Here is a 13,328-nt window from a genome sequence, read left to right on the forward strand (position 1 = left end):
GTCAACAAGGCAAAAAAAGAAGGGATGCAACACGAGGACTTCCCAGGTGGTCACCCATCCTAGTACTACTCTCGCCCAAACTCGCTTAACTTCGGAGTTCTGATGGGATCCGGTGCATGTGAGTTGGTATGATCGCATCCGTTAGCTTATAACGCCTAAAAGTATATAAGCCACGTTTGAGCCATGCCATATGACCATGGGTTGGCTATCCAACGCCCCCCGCATGAAATGGCATGGCCTGTCAGGCCTTGTCGTCGCCACCCCTACCATGTGTCGCGCGCAGGCCTGCCGAACTGCCGGTTCCGATCGGCTGTGGGGCCTACCTTACGATAATTGAACCAAAACAAAAAAAAACAAAAAAACTGACAACGTTAAGAAAAACCCCAATAATTTCGGCAGTGGGCGTCGAGTCCTGTTGTTTTTTCGCTTTCGTTCGTTTGCGGTGCCCGGTTAATTGGAGACGAGCTCCACGGGGTGATGTAGGACAGATGGCGTAAGTTATTGGAGAGGAGCTGGACCGACGCGCGTGCAACGGCAAATCGGGCAAACCGCTGATCTGGGCTCCGACCTCAGAATTGGGCCCACGAACCGTCGATTCGAAGGCAACGGCGTCGCGAGTAAAACTCATTGCGGTGCCATGAGTCGTGGGCTTTTTCGGGCATCCGACGTCCTTTACTAGCCCGAAATCCAGTTTTTGAAGTTTTTGGTAACTGTGTTATTTTCCTATTTTAATTCCTTCGTTAATCCTAGGCTTTCTAGGAGTATTTAATCATAGTGTGCCCCGATTGTCACGCTGCGCCACGGGGTCGTGATAAAACAAAGACATCCAGATGAATAAGATGACGGAAAGCAAACGCCCACGACAATTGAAACGTCAACAAGGCAAAAAAAGAAGGGATGCAACACGAGGACTTCCCAGGAGGTCACCCATCCTAGTACTACTCTCGCCCAAACTCGCTTAACTTCGGAGTTCTGATGGGATCCGGTGCATGTGAGTTGGTATGATCGCATCCGTTAGCTTATAACGCCTAAAAGTATATAAGCCACGTTTGAGCCATGCCATATGACCATGGGTTGGCTATCCAACGCCCCCCGCATGAAATGGCATGGCCTGTCAGGCCTTGTCGTCGCCACCCCTACCATGTGTCGCGCGCAGGCCTGCCGAACTGCCGGTTCCGATCGGCTGTGGGGCCTATCTTACGATAATTGAACCAAAACAAAAAAAAACAAAAAAACTGACAACGTTAAGAACAACCCCAATAATTTCGGCAGTGGGCGTCGAGTCCTGTTGTTTTTTCGCTTTCGTTCGTTTGCGGTGCCCGGTTAATTGGAGACGAGCTCCACGGGGTGATGTAGGACAGATGGCGTAAGTTATTGGAGAGGAGCTGGACCGACGCGCGTGCAACGGCAAATCGGGCAAACCGCTGATCTGGGCTCCGACCTCAGAATTGGGCCCACGAACCGTCGATTCGAAGGCAACGGCGTCGCGAGTAAAACTCATTGCGGTGCCATGAGTCGTGGGCTTTTTCGGGCATCCGACGTCCTTTACTAGCCCGAAATCCAGTTTTTGAAGTTTTTGGTAACTGTGTTATTTTCCTATTTTAATTCCTTCGTTAATCCTAGGCTTTCTAGGAGTATTTAATCATAGTGTGCCCCGATTGTCACGCTGCGCCACGGGGTCGTGATAAAACAAAGACATCCAGATGAATAAGATGACGGAAAGCAAACGCCCACGACAATTGAAACGTCAACAAGGCAAAAAAAGAAGGGATGCAACACGAGGACTTCCCAAGAGGTCACCCATCCTAGTACTACTCTCGCCCAGACTCGCTTAACTTCGGAGTTCTGATGGGATCCGGTGCATGTGAGTTGGTATGATCGCATCCGTTAGCTTATAACGACTAAAAGTATATAAGCCACGTTTGAGCCATGCCATATGACCATGGGTTGGCTATCCAACGCCCCCCGCATGAAATGGCATGGCCTGTCAGGCCTTGTCGTCGCCACCCCTACCATGTGTCGCGCGCAGGGCTGCCGAACTGCCGGTTCCGATCGGCTGTGGGGCCTACCTTACGATAATTGAACCAAAACAAAAAAAAACAAAAAAACTGACAACGTTAAGAACAACCCCAATAATTTCGGCAGTGGGCGTCGAGTCCTGTTGTTTTTTCGCTTTCGTTCGTTTGCGGTGCCCGGGTAATTGGAGACGAGCTCCACGGGGTGATGTAGGACAGATGGCGTAAGTTATTGGAGAGGAGCTGGACCGACTCGCGTGCAACGGCAAATCGGGCAAACCGCTGATCTGGGCTCCGACCTCAGAATTGGGCCCACGAACCGTCGATTCGAAGGCAACGGCGTCGCGAGTAAAACACTGCGGTGCCATGAGTCGTGGGCTTTTTCGGGCATCCGACGTCCTTTACTAGCCCGAAATCCAGTTTTTGAAGTTTTTGGTAACTGTGTTATTTTCCTATTTTAATTCCTTCGTTAATCCTAGGCTTTCTAGGAGTATTTAATCATAGTGTGCCCCGATTGTCACGCTGCGCCACGGGGTCGTGATAAAACAAAGACATCCAGATGAATAAGATGACGGAAAGCAAACGCCCACGACAATTGAAACGTCAACAAGGCAAAAAAAGAAGGGATGCAACACGAGGACTTCCCAAGAGGTCACCCATCCTAGTACTACTCTCGCCCAGACTCGCTTAACTTCGGAGTTCTGATGGGATCCGGTGCATGTGAGTTGGTATGATCGCATCCGTTAGCTTATAACGACTAAAAGTATATAAGCCACGTTTGAGCCATGCCATATGACCATGGGTTGGCTATCCAACGCCCCCCGCATGAAATGGCATGGCCTGTCAGGCCTTGTCGTCGCCACCCCTACCATGTGTCGCGCGCAGGCCTGCCGAACTGCCGGTTCCGATCGGCTGTGGGGCCTACCTTACGATAATTGAACCAAAACAAAAAAAAACAAAAAAACTGACAACGTTAAGAACAACCCCAATAATTTCGGCAGTGGGCGTCGAGTCCTGTTGTTTTTTCGCTTTCGTTCGTTTGCGGTGCCCGGGTAATTGGAGACGAGCTCCACGGGGTGATGTAGGACAGATGGCGTAAGTTATTGGAGAGGAGCTGGACCGACTCGCGTGCAACGGCAAATCGGGCAAACCGCTGATCTGGGCTCCGACCTCAGAATTGGGCCCACGAACCGTCGATTCGAAGGCAACGGCGTCGCGAGTAAAACACTGCGGTGCCATGAGTCGTGGGCTTTTTCGGGCATCCGACGTCCTTTACTAGCCCGAAATCCAGTTTTTGAAGTTTTTGGTAACTGTGTTATTTTCCTATTTTAATTCCTTCGTTAATCCTAGGCTTTCTAGGAGTATTTAATCATAGTGTGCCCCGATTGTCACGCTGCGCCACGGGGTCGTGATAAAACAAAGACATCCAGATGAATAAGATGACGGAAAGCAAACGCCCACGACAATTGAAACGTCAACAAGGCAAAAAAAGAAGGGATGCAACACGAGGACTTCCCAGGAGGTCACCCATCCTAGTACTACTCTCGCCCAAACTCACTTAACTTCGGAGTTCTGATGGGATCCGGTGCATGTGAGTTGGTATGATCGCATCCGTTAGCTTATAACGCCTAAAAGTATATAAGCCACGTTTGAGCCATGCCATATGACCATGGGTTGGCTATCCAACGCCCCCCGCATGAAATGGCATGGCCTGTCAGGCCTTGTCGTCGCCACCCCTACCATGTGTCGCGCGCAGGCCTGCCGAACTGCCGGTTCCGATCGGCTGTGGGGCCTACCTTACGATAATTGAACCAAAACAAAAAAAAAACAAAAAAACTGACAACGTTAAGAACAACCCCAATAATTTCGGCAGTGGGCGTCGAGTCCTGTTGTTTTTTCGCTTTCGTTCGTTTGCGGTGCCCGGTTAATTGGAGACGAGCTCCACGGGGTGATGTAGGACAGATGGCGTAAGTTATTGGAGAGGAGCTGGACCGACGCGCGTGCAACGGCAAATCGGGCAAACCGCTGATCTGGGCTCCGACCTCAGAATTGGGCCCACGAACCGTCGATTCGAAGGCAACGGCGTCGCGAGTAAAACTCATCGCGTTGCCATGTGTCGTGGGCTTTTCCGGGCATCCGACGTCGTTTACTAGCCCGAAATCCAGTTTTTGAAGTTTTTGGTAACTGTGTTATTTTCCTATTTTAATTCCTTCGTTAATCCTAGGCTTTCTAGGAGTATTCGTGTTAAAACAAAGACATCCAGATGAATAAGATGACGGAAAGCAAACGCCCACGACAATTGAAACGTCAACAAGGCAAAAAAAGAGGGGATGCAACACGAGGACTTCCCAGGCGGTCACCCATCCTAGTACTACTCTCGCCCAAACTCGCTTAACTTCGGAGTTCTGATGGGATCCGGGGCATGTGAGTTGGTGTGATCGCATCCGTTAGCTTATAACGCCTAAAAGTATATAAGCCACGTTTGAGCCATGCCATATGACCATGGGTTGGCTATCCAACGCCCCCCGCATGAAATGGCATGGCCTGTCAAGCCTTGTCGTCGCCACCCTTACCATGTGTCGCGCGCAGGCCTGCCGAACTGCCGGTTCCGATCGGCTGTGGGGCCTACCTTACGATAATTGAACCAAAACAAAAAAAATAAAAAAAACTGACAACGTTAAGAACAACCCCAATAATTTCGGCAGTGGGCGTCGAGTCCTGTTGTTTTTTCGCTTTCGTTCGTTTGCGGTGCCCGGTTAATTGGAGACGAGCTCCACGGTGTGATGTAGGACAGATGGCGTAAGTTATTGGAGAGGAGCTGGACCGACGCGCGTGCAACGGCAAATCGGGCAAACCGCTAATCTGGGCTCCGACCTCAGAATTGGGCCCACGAACCGTCGATTCGAAGGCAACGGCGTCGCGAGTAAAACTCATCGCGTTGCCATGTGTCGTGGGCTTTTTCGGGCATCCGACGTCGTTTACTAGCCCGAAATCCAGTTTTTAAAGTTTTTGGTAACTGTGTTATTTTCCTATTTTAATTCCTTCGTTAATCCTAGGCTTTCTAGGAGTATTTAATCATAGTGTGCCCCGATTGTCACGCTGCGCCGAGGGGTCGTGATAAAACAAAGACATCCAGATGAATAAGATGACGGAAAGCAAACGCCCACGACAATTGAAACGTCAACAAGGCAAAAAAAGAAGGGATGCAACACGAGGACTTCCCAGGAGGTCACCCATCCTAGTACTACTCTCGCCCAAACTCGCTTAACTTCGGAGTTCTGATGTGATCCGGTGCATGTGAGTTGGTATGATCGCATCCGTTAGCTTATAACGCCTAAAAGTATATAAGCCACGTTTGAGCCATGCCATATGACCATGGGTTGGCTATCCAACGCCCCCCGCATGAAATGGCATGGCCTGTCAGGCCTTGTCGTCGCCACCCCTACCATGTGTCGCGCGCAGGCCTGCCGAACTGCCGGTTCCGATCGGCTGTGGGGCCTACCTTACGATAATTGAACCAAAACAAAAAAAAACAAAAAAACTGACAACGTTAAGAACAACCCCAATAATTTCGGCAGTGGGCGTCGAGTCCTGTTGTTTTTTCGCTTTCGTTCGTTTGCGGTGCCCGGTTAATTGGAGACGAGCTCCACGGGGTGATGTAGGACAGATGGCGTAAGTTATTGGAGAGGAGCTGGACCGACGCGCGTGCAACGGCAAATCGGGCAAACCGCTGATCTGGGCTCCGACCTCAGAATTGGGCCCACGAACCGTCGATTCGAAGGCAACGGCGTCGCGAGTAAAACTCATCGCGTTGCCATGTGTCGTGGGCTTTTTCGGGCATCCGACGTCGTTTACTAGCCCGAAATCCAGTTTTTGAAGTTTTTGGTAACTGTGTTATTTTCCTATTTTAATTCCTTCGTTAATCCTAGGCTTTCTAGGAGTATTTAATCATAGTGTGCCCCGATTGTCACGCTGCGCCAAGGGGTCGTGATAAAACAAAGACATCCAGATGAATAAGATGACGGAAAGCAAACGCCCACGACAATTGAAACGTCAACAAGGCAAAAAAAGAAGGGATGCAACACGAGTACTTCCCAGGAGGTCACCCATCCTAGTACTACTCTCACCCAAACTCGCTTGACTTCGGAGTTCTGATGGGATCCGGTGCATGTGAGTTGGTATGATCGCATCCGTTAGCTTATAACGCCTAAAAGTATATAAGCCACGTTTGAGCCATGCCATATGACCATGGGTTGACTATCCAACGCCCCCCTAATGAAATGGCATGGCCTGTCAAGCCTTGTCGTCGCCACCCTTACCATGTGTCGCGCGCAGGCCTGCCGAACTGCCGGTTCCGATCGGCTGTGGGGCCTACCTTACGATAATTGAACCAAAACAAAAAAAATAAAAAAAACTGACAACGTTAAGAACAACCCCAATAATTTCGGCAGTGGGCGTCGAGTCCTGTTGTTTTTTCGCTTTCGTTCGTTTGCGGTGCCCGGTTAATTGGAGACGAGCTCCACGGGGTGATGTAGGACAGATGGCGTAAGTTATTGGAGAGGAGCTGGACCGACGCGCGTGCAACGGCAAATCGGGCAAACCGCTGATCTGGGCTCCGACCTCAGAATTGGGCCCACGAACCGTCGATTCGAAGGCAACGGCGTCGCGAGCAAAACTCATTGCGTTGCCATGAGTCGTGGGCTTTTTCGGGCATCCGACGTCGTTTACTAGCCCGAAATCCAGTTTTTGAAGTTTTTGGTAACTGTGTTATTTTCCTATTTTAATTCCTTCGTTAATCCTAGGCTTTCTAGGAGTATTTAATCATAGTGTGCCCCGATTGTCACGCTGCGCCAAGGGGTCGTGATAAAACAAAGACATCCAGATGAATAAGATGACGGAAAGCAAACGCCCACGACAATTGAAACGTCAACAAGGCAAAAAAAGAAGGGATGCAACACGAGGACTTCCCGGGAGGTCACCCATCCTAGTACTACTCTCGCCCAAACTCGCTTAACTTCGGAGTTCTGATGGGATCCGGTGCATGTGAGTTGGTATGATCGCATCCGTTACCTTATAATGCCTAAAAGTATATAAGCCACGTTTGAGCCATGCCATATGACCATGGGTTGGCTATCCAACGCCCCCCGCATGAAATGGCATGGCCTGTCAAGCCTTGTCGTCGCCACCCCTACCACGTGTCGCGCGCAGGCCTGCCGAACCGCCGGTTCCGATCGGCTGTGGGGCCTACCTTACGATAATTGAACCAAAACAAAAAAAACAAAAAAACTGACAACGTTAAGAACAACCCCAATAATTTCGGCAGTGGGCGTCGAGTCCTGCTGTTTTTTCGCTTTCGTTCGTTTGCGGTGCCCGGTTAATTGGAGACGAGCTCCACGGGGTGATGTAGGACAGATGGCGTAAGTTATTGGAGAGGAGCTGGACCGACGCGCGTGCAACGGCAAATCGGGCAAACCGCTGATCTGGGCTCCGACCTCAGAATTGGGCCCACGAACCGTCGATTCGAAGGCAACGGCGTCGCGAGTAAAACTCATTGCGGTGCCATGAGTCGTGGGCTTTTTCGGGCATCCGACGTCGTTTACTAGCCCGAAATCCAGTTTTTGAAGTTTTTGGTAACTGTGTTATTTTCCTATTTTAATTCCTTCGTTAATCCTAGGCTTTCTAGGAGTATTTAATCATAGTGTGCCCCGATTGTCACGCTGCGCCAAGGGGTCGTGATAAAACAAAGACATCCAGATGAATAAGATGACGGAAAGCAAACGCCCACGACAATTGAAACGTCAACAAGGCAAAAAAAGAAGGGATGCAACACGAGGACTTCCCGGGAGGTCACCCATCCTAGTACTACTCTCGCCCAAACTCGCTTAACTTCGGAGTTCTGATGGGATCCGGTGCATGTGAGTTGGTATGATCGCATCCGTTAGCTTATAACGCCTAAAAGTATATAAGCCACGTTTGAGCCATGCCATATGACCATGGGTTGGCTATCCAACGCCCCCCGCATGAAATGGCATGGCCTGTCAAGCCTTGTCGTCGCCACCCCTACCACGTGTCGCGCGCAGGCCTGCCGAACTGCCGGTTCCGATCGGCTGTGGGGCCTACCTTACGATAATTGAACCAAAACAAAAAAAACAAAAAAACTGACAACGTTAAGAACAACCCCAATAATTTCGGCAGTGGGCGTCGAGTCCTGCTGTTTTTTCGCTTTCGTTCGTTTGCGGTGCCCGGTTAATTGGAGACGAGCTCCACGGGGTGATGTAGGACAGATGGCGTAAGTTATTGGAGAGGAGCTCGACCGACGCGCGTGCAACGGCAAATCGGGCAAACCGCTGATCTGGGCTCCGACCTCAGAATTGGGCCCACGAACCGTCGATTCGAAGGCAACGGCGTCGCGAGCAAAACTCATTGCATTGCCATGAGTCGTGGGCTTTTTCGGGCATCCGACGTCGTTTACTAGCCCGAAATCCAGTTTTTGAAGTTTTTGGTAACTGTGTTATTTTCCTATTTTAATTCCTTCGTTAATCCTAGGCTTTCTAGGAGTATTTAATCATAGTGTGCCCCGATTGTCACGCTGCGCCAAGGGGTCGTGATAAAACAAAGACATCCAGATGAATAAGATGACGGAAAGCAAACGCCCACGACAATTGAAACGTCAACAAGGCAAAAAAAGAAGGGATGCAACACGAGGACTTCCCGGGAGGTCACCCATCCTAGTACTACTCTCGCCCAAACTCGCTTAACTTCGGAGTTCTGATGGGATCCGGTGCATGTGAGTTGGTATGATCGCATCCGTTAGCTTATAACGCCTAAAAGTATATAAGCCACGTTTGAGCCATGCCATATGACCATGGGTTGGCTATCCAACGCCCCCCGCATGAAATGGCATGGCCTGTCAAGCCCTGTCGTCGCCACCCCTACCACGTGTCGCGCGCAGGCCTGCCGAACTGCCGGTTCCGATCGGCTGTGGGGCCTACCTTACGATAATTGAACCAAAACAAAAAAAACAGAAAAACTGACAACGTTAAGAACAACCCCAATAATTTCGGCAGTGGGCGTCGAGTCCTGCTGTTTTTTCGCTTTCGTTCGTTTGCGGTGCCCGGTTAATTGGAGACGAGCTCCACGGGGTGATGTAGGACAGATGGCGTAAGTTATTGGAGAGGAGCTGGACCGACGCGCGTGCAACGGAAAATCGGGCAAACCGCTGATCTGGGCTCCGACCTCAGAATTGGGCCCACGAACCGTCGATTCGAAGGCAACGGCGTCGCTAGTAAAACTCATTGCGTTGCCATGAGTCGTGGGCTTTTTCGGGCATCCGACGTCGTTTACTAGCCCGAAATCCAGTTTTTGAAGTTTTTGGTAACTGTGTTATTTTCCTATTTTAATTCCTTCGTTAATCCTAGGCTTTCTAGGAGTATTTAATCATAGTGTGCCCCGATTGTCACGCTGCGCCAAGGGGTCGTGATAAAACAAAGACATCCAGATGAATAAGATGACGGAAAGCAAACGCCCACGACAATTGAAACGTCAACAAGGCAAAAAAAGGAGGGATGCAACACGATGACTTCCCGGGAGGTCACCCATCCTAGTACTACTCTCGCCCAAACTCGCTTAACTTCGGAGTTCTGATGGGATCCGGTGCATGTGAGTTGGTATGATCGCATCCGTTAGCTTATAACGCCTAAAAGTATATAAGCCACGTTTGAGCCATGCCATATGACCATGGGTTGGCTATCCAACGCCCCCCGCATGAAATGGCATGGCCTGTCAAGCCTTGTCGTCGCCACCCCTACCACGTGTCGCGCGCAGGCCTGCCGAACTGCCGGTTCCGATCGGCTGTGGGGCCTACCTTACGATAATTGAACCAAAACAAAAAAAACAAAAAAACTGACAACGTTAAGAACAACCCCAATAATTTCGGCAGTGGGCGTCGAGTCCTGCTGTTTTTTCGCTTTCGTTCGTTTGCGGTGCCCGGTTAATTGGAGACGAGCTCCACGGGGTGATGTAGGACAGATGGCGTAAGTTATTGGAGAGGAGCTGGACCGACGCGCGTGCAACGGAAAATCGGGCAAACCGCTGATCTGGGCTCCGACCTCAGAATTGGGCCCACGAACCGTCGATTCGAAGGCAACGGCGTCGCGAGTAAAACTCATTGCCTTGCCATGAGTCGTGGGCTTTTTCGGGCATCCGACGTCGTTTACTAGCCCGAAATCCAGTTTTTGAAGTTTTTGGTAACTGTGTTATTTTCCTATTTTAATTCCTTCGTTAATCCTCGGCTTTCTAGGAGTATTTAATCATAGTGTGCCCCGATTGTCACGCTGCGCCACGGGGTCGTGATAAAACAAAGACATCCAGATGAATAAGATGACGGAAAGCAAACGCCCAAGACAATTGAAACGTCAACAAGGCAAAAAAAGAAGGGATGCAACACAAGGACTTCCCAGGAGGTCACCCATCCTAGTGCTACTCTCGCCCAAACTCGCTTAACTTCGGAGTTCTGATGGGATCCGGTGCATGTGAGTTGGTATGATCGCATCCGTTAGCTTATAACGCCTAAAAGTATATAAGCCACGTTTGAGCCATGCCATATGACCATGGGTTGGCTATCCAACGCCCCCCGCATGAAATGGCATGGCCTGTCAGGCCTTGTCGTCGCCACCCCTACCATTTGTCGCGCGCAGGCCTGCCGAACTGCCGGTTCCGATCGGCTGTGGGGCCTACCTTACGATAATTGAACCAAAACAAAAAAAAACAAAAAAACTGACAACGTTAATAACAACCCCAATAATTTCGGCAGTGGGCGTCGAGTCCTGTTGTTTTTTCGCTTTCGTTCGTTTGCGGTGCCCGGTTAATTGGAGACGAGCTCCACGGGGTGATGTAGGACAGATGGCGTAAGTTATTGGAGAGGAGCTGGACCGACGCGCGTGTAACGGCAAATCGGGCAAACCGCTGATCTGGGCTCCGACCTCAGAATTGGGCCCACGAACCGTCGATTCGGAGGCAACGGCGTCGCGAGTAAAACTCATGGCGTTGCCTTGAGTCGTGGGCTTTTTCGGGCATCCGACGTCGTTTACTAGCCCGAAATCCAGTTTTTGAAGTTTTTGGTAACTGTGTTATTTTCCTATTTTAATTCCTTCGTTAATCCTAGGCTTTCTAGGAGTATTTAATCATAGTGTGCCCCGATTGTCACGCTGCGCCAAGGGGTCGTGATAAAACAAAGACATCCAGATGAATAAGATGACGGAAAGCAAACGCCCACGACAATTGAAACGTCAACAAGGCAAAAAAAGAAGGGATGCAACACGAGGACTTCCCAGGAGGTCACCCATCCTAGTACTACTCTCGCCCAAACTCGCTTAACTTCGGAGTTCTGATGGGATCCGGTGCATGTGAGTTGGTATGATCGCATCCGTTAGCTTATAACGCCTAAAAGTATATAAGCCACGTTTGAGCCATGCCATATGACCATGGGTTGGCTATCCAACGCCCCCCGCATGAAATGGCATGGCCTGTCAAGCCTTGTCGTCGCCACCCCTACCACGTGTCGCGCGCAGGCCTGCCGAACTGCCGGTTCCGATCGGCTGTGGGGCCTACCTTACGATAATTGAACCAAAACAAAAAAAACAAAAAAACTGACAACGTTAAGAACAACCCCAATAATTTCGGCAGTGGGCGTTGAGTCCTGCTGTTTTTTCGCTTTCGTTCGTTTGCGGTGCCCGGTTAATTGGAGACGAGCTCCACGGGGTGATGTAGGACAGATGGCGTAAGTTATTGGAGAGGAGCTGGACCGACGCGCGTGCAACGGCAAATCGGGCAAACCGCTGATCTGGGCTCCGACCTCAGAATTGGGCCCACGAACCGTCGATTCAAAGGCAACGGCGTCGCGAGTAAAACTCATTGCGCTGCCACGAGTCGTGGGCTTTTTCGGGCATCCGACGTCGTTTACTAGCCCGAAATCCAGTTTTTGAAGTCTTTGGTAACTGTATTATTTTCCTATTTTAATTCCTTCGTTAATCCTAGGCTTTCTAGGAGTATTTAATCATAGTGTGCCCCGATTGTCACGCTGCGCCAAGGGGTCGTGATAAAACAAAGACATCCAGATGAATAAGATGACGGAAAGCAAACGCCCACGACAATTGAAACGTCAACAAGGCAAAAAAAGAAGGGATGCAACACGAGGACTTCCCAGGAGGTCACCCATCCTAGTACTACTCTCGCCCAAACTCGCTTAACTTCGGAGTTCTGATGGGATCCGGTGCATGTGAGTTGGTATGATCGCATCCGTTAGCTTATAACGCCTAAAAGTATATAAGCCACGTTTGAGCCATGCCATATGACCATGGGTTGGCTATCCAACGCCCCCCGCATGAAATGGCATGGCCTGTCAAGCCTTGTCGTCGCCACCCCTACCACGTGTCGCGCGCAGGCCTGCCGAACTGCCGGTTCCGATCGGCTGTGGGGCCTACCTTACGATAATTGAACCAAAACAAAAAAAACAAAAAAACTGACAACGTTAAGAACAACCCCAATAATTTCGGCAGTGGGCGTCGAGTCCTGCTGTTTTTTCGCTTTCGTTCGTTTGCGGTGCCCGGTTAATTGGAGACGAGCTCCACGGGGTGATGTAGGACAGATGGCGTAAGTTATTGGAGAGGAGCTGGACCGACGCGCGTGCAACGGCAAATTGGGCAAACCGCTGATCTGGGCTCCGACCTCAGAATTGGGCCCACGAACCGTCGATTCGGAGGCAACGGCGTCGCGAGTAAAACTCATTGCGTTGCCATGAGTCGTGGGCTTTTTCGGGCATCCGACGTCGTTTACTAGCCCGAAATCCAATTTTTGAAGTTTTTGGTAACTGTGTTATTTTCCTATTTTAATTCCTTCGTTAATCCTAGGCTTTCTAGGAGTATTTAATCATAGTGTGCCCCGATTGTCACGCTGTGCCGAGGGGTCGTGATAAAACAAAGACATCCAGATGAATAAGATGACGGAAAGCAAACGCCCACGACAATTGAAACGTCAACAAGGCAAAAAAAGAAGGGATGCAACACGAGGACTTCCCAGGAGGTCACCCATCCTAGTACTACTCTCGCCCAAACTCGCTTAGCTTCGGAGTTCTGATGGGATCCGGTGCATGTGAGTTGGTATGATCGTATCCGTTAGCTTATAACGCCTAAAAGTATATAAGCCACGTTTGAGCCATGCCATATGACCATGGGTTGGCTATCCAACGCCCCCCGCATGAAATGGCATGGCCTGTCAAGCCTTGTCGTCGCCACCCCTACCACGTGTCGCGCGCAG

General features: G+C 50.3%; 16 non-coding genes across 16 annotated transcripts; all 16 read right to left on the reverse strand.

The window, feature by feature from the left end:
* Positions 1 to 21: 21 nt before the first annotated feature.
* Positions 22 to 140, reverse strand: LOC148292182 (5S ribosomal RNA). The gene has a single exon (XR_015827609.1). It is a non-coding gene; the product is annotated as a 5S ribosomal RNA (ribosomal RNA).
* Positions 141 to 894: 754 nt separating this feature from the next.
* On the reverse strand, positions 895 to 1,013 carry LOC148292183 (5S ribosomal RNA). Its single transcript, XR_015827546.1, has one exon. It is a non-coding gene; the product is annotated as a 5S ribosomal RNA (ribosomal RNA).
* A 754-nt stretch (positions 1,014 to 1,767) lies between these two features.
* LOC148292184 (5S ribosomal RNA) lies at positions 1,768 to 1,886 on the reverse strand. The gene has a single exon (XR_015827653.1). It is a non-coding gene; the product is annotated as a 5S ribosomal RNA (ribosomal RNA).
* Positions 1,887 to 2,638: 752 nt separating this feature from the next.
* Positions 2,639 to 2,757, reverse strand: LOC148292185 (5S ribosomal RNA). The gene has a single exon (XR_015827655.1). It is a non-coding gene; the product is annotated as a 5S ribosomal RNA (ribosomal RNA).
* A 752-nt stretch (positions 2,758 to 3,509) lies between these two features.
* LOC148292186 (5S ribosomal RNA) lies at positions 3,510 to 3,628 on the reverse strand. The gene has a single exon (XR_015827454.1). It is a non-coding gene; the product is annotated as a 5S ribosomal RNA (ribosomal RNA).
* Positions 3,629 to 4,342: 714 nt separating this feature from the next.
* Positions 4,343 to 4,461, reverse strand: LOC148292187 (5S ribosomal RNA). The gene has a single exon (XR_015827023.1). It is a non-coding gene; the product is annotated as a 5S ribosomal RNA (ribosomal RNA).
* Positions 4,462 to 5,215: 754 nt separating this feature from the next.
* On the reverse strand, positions 5,216 to 5,334 carry LOC148292188 (5S ribosomal RNA). The gene has a single exon (XR_015826786.1). It is a non-coding gene; the product is annotated as a 5S ribosomal RNA (ribosomal RNA).
* Positions 5,335 to 6,088: 754 nt separating this feature from the next.
* LOC148292189 (5S ribosomal RNA) lies at positions 6,089 to 6,207 on the reverse strand. Its single transcript, XR_015827009.1, has one exon. It is a non-coding gene; the product is annotated as a 5S ribosomal RNA (ribosomal RNA).
* Positions 6,208 to 6,961: 754 nt separating this feature from the next.
* LOC148292190 (5S ribosomal RNA) lies at positions 6,962 to 7,080 on the reverse strand. Its single transcript, XR_015826673.1, has one exon. It is a non-coding gene; the product is annotated as a 5S ribosomal RNA (ribosomal RNA).
* Positions 7,081 to 7,833: 753 nt separating this feature from the next.
* Positions 7,834 to 7,952, reverse strand: LOC148292191 (5S ribosomal RNA). The gene has a single exon (XR_015826674.1). It is a non-coding gene; the product is annotated as a 5S ribosomal RNA (ribosomal RNA).
* Positions 7,953 to 8,705: 753 nt separating this feature from the next.
* LOC148292192 (5S ribosomal RNA) lies at positions 8,706 to 8,824 on the reverse strand. Its single transcript, XR_015826675.1, has one exon. It is a non-coding gene; the product is annotated as a 5S ribosomal RNA (ribosomal RNA).
* Positions 8,825 to 9,577: 753 nt separating this feature from the next.
* Positions 9,578 to 9,696, reverse strand: LOC148292193 (5S ribosomal RNA). The gene has a single exon (XR_015826927.1). It is a non-coding gene; the product is annotated as a 5S ribosomal RNA (ribosomal RNA).
* A 753-nt stretch (positions 9,697 to 10,449) lies between these two features.
* LOC148292194 (5S ribosomal RNA) lies at positions 10,450 to 10,568 on the reverse strand. Its single transcript, XR_015827046.1, has one exon. It is a non-coding gene; the product is annotated as a 5S ribosomal RNA (ribosomal RNA).
* Positions 10,569 to 11,322: 754 nt separating this feature from the next.
* LOC148292195 (5S ribosomal RNA) lies at positions 11,323 to 11,441 on the reverse strand. The gene has a single exon (XR_015827547.1). It is a non-coding gene; the product is annotated as a 5S ribosomal RNA (ribosomal RNA).
* A 753-nt stretch (positions 11,442 to 12,194) lies between these two features.
* On the reverse strand, positions 12,195 to 12,313 carry LOC148292196 (5S ribosomal RNA). Its single transcript, XR_015827548.1, has one exon. It is a non-coding gene; the product is annotated as a 5S ribosomal RNA (ribosomal RNA).
* Positions 12,314 to 13,066: 753 nt separating this feature from the next.
* On the reverse strand, positions 13,067 to 13,185 carry LOC148292197 (5S ribosomal RNA). The gene has a single exon (XR_015826974.1). It is a non-coding gene; the product is annotated as a 5S ribosomal RNA (ribosomal RNA).
* Between the last annotated feature and the right edge of the window lie 143 nt (positions 13,186 to 13,328).

Source organism: Prunus avium, chromosome 8 (genome assembly GCF_965620075.1).
Source record: "Prunus avium chromosome 8, drPruAviu1.hap1.1, whole genome shotgun sequence".
Lineage (NCBI taxonomy): Eukaryota > Viridiplantae > Streptophyta > Magnoliopsida > Rosales > Rosaceae > Prunus > Prunus avium.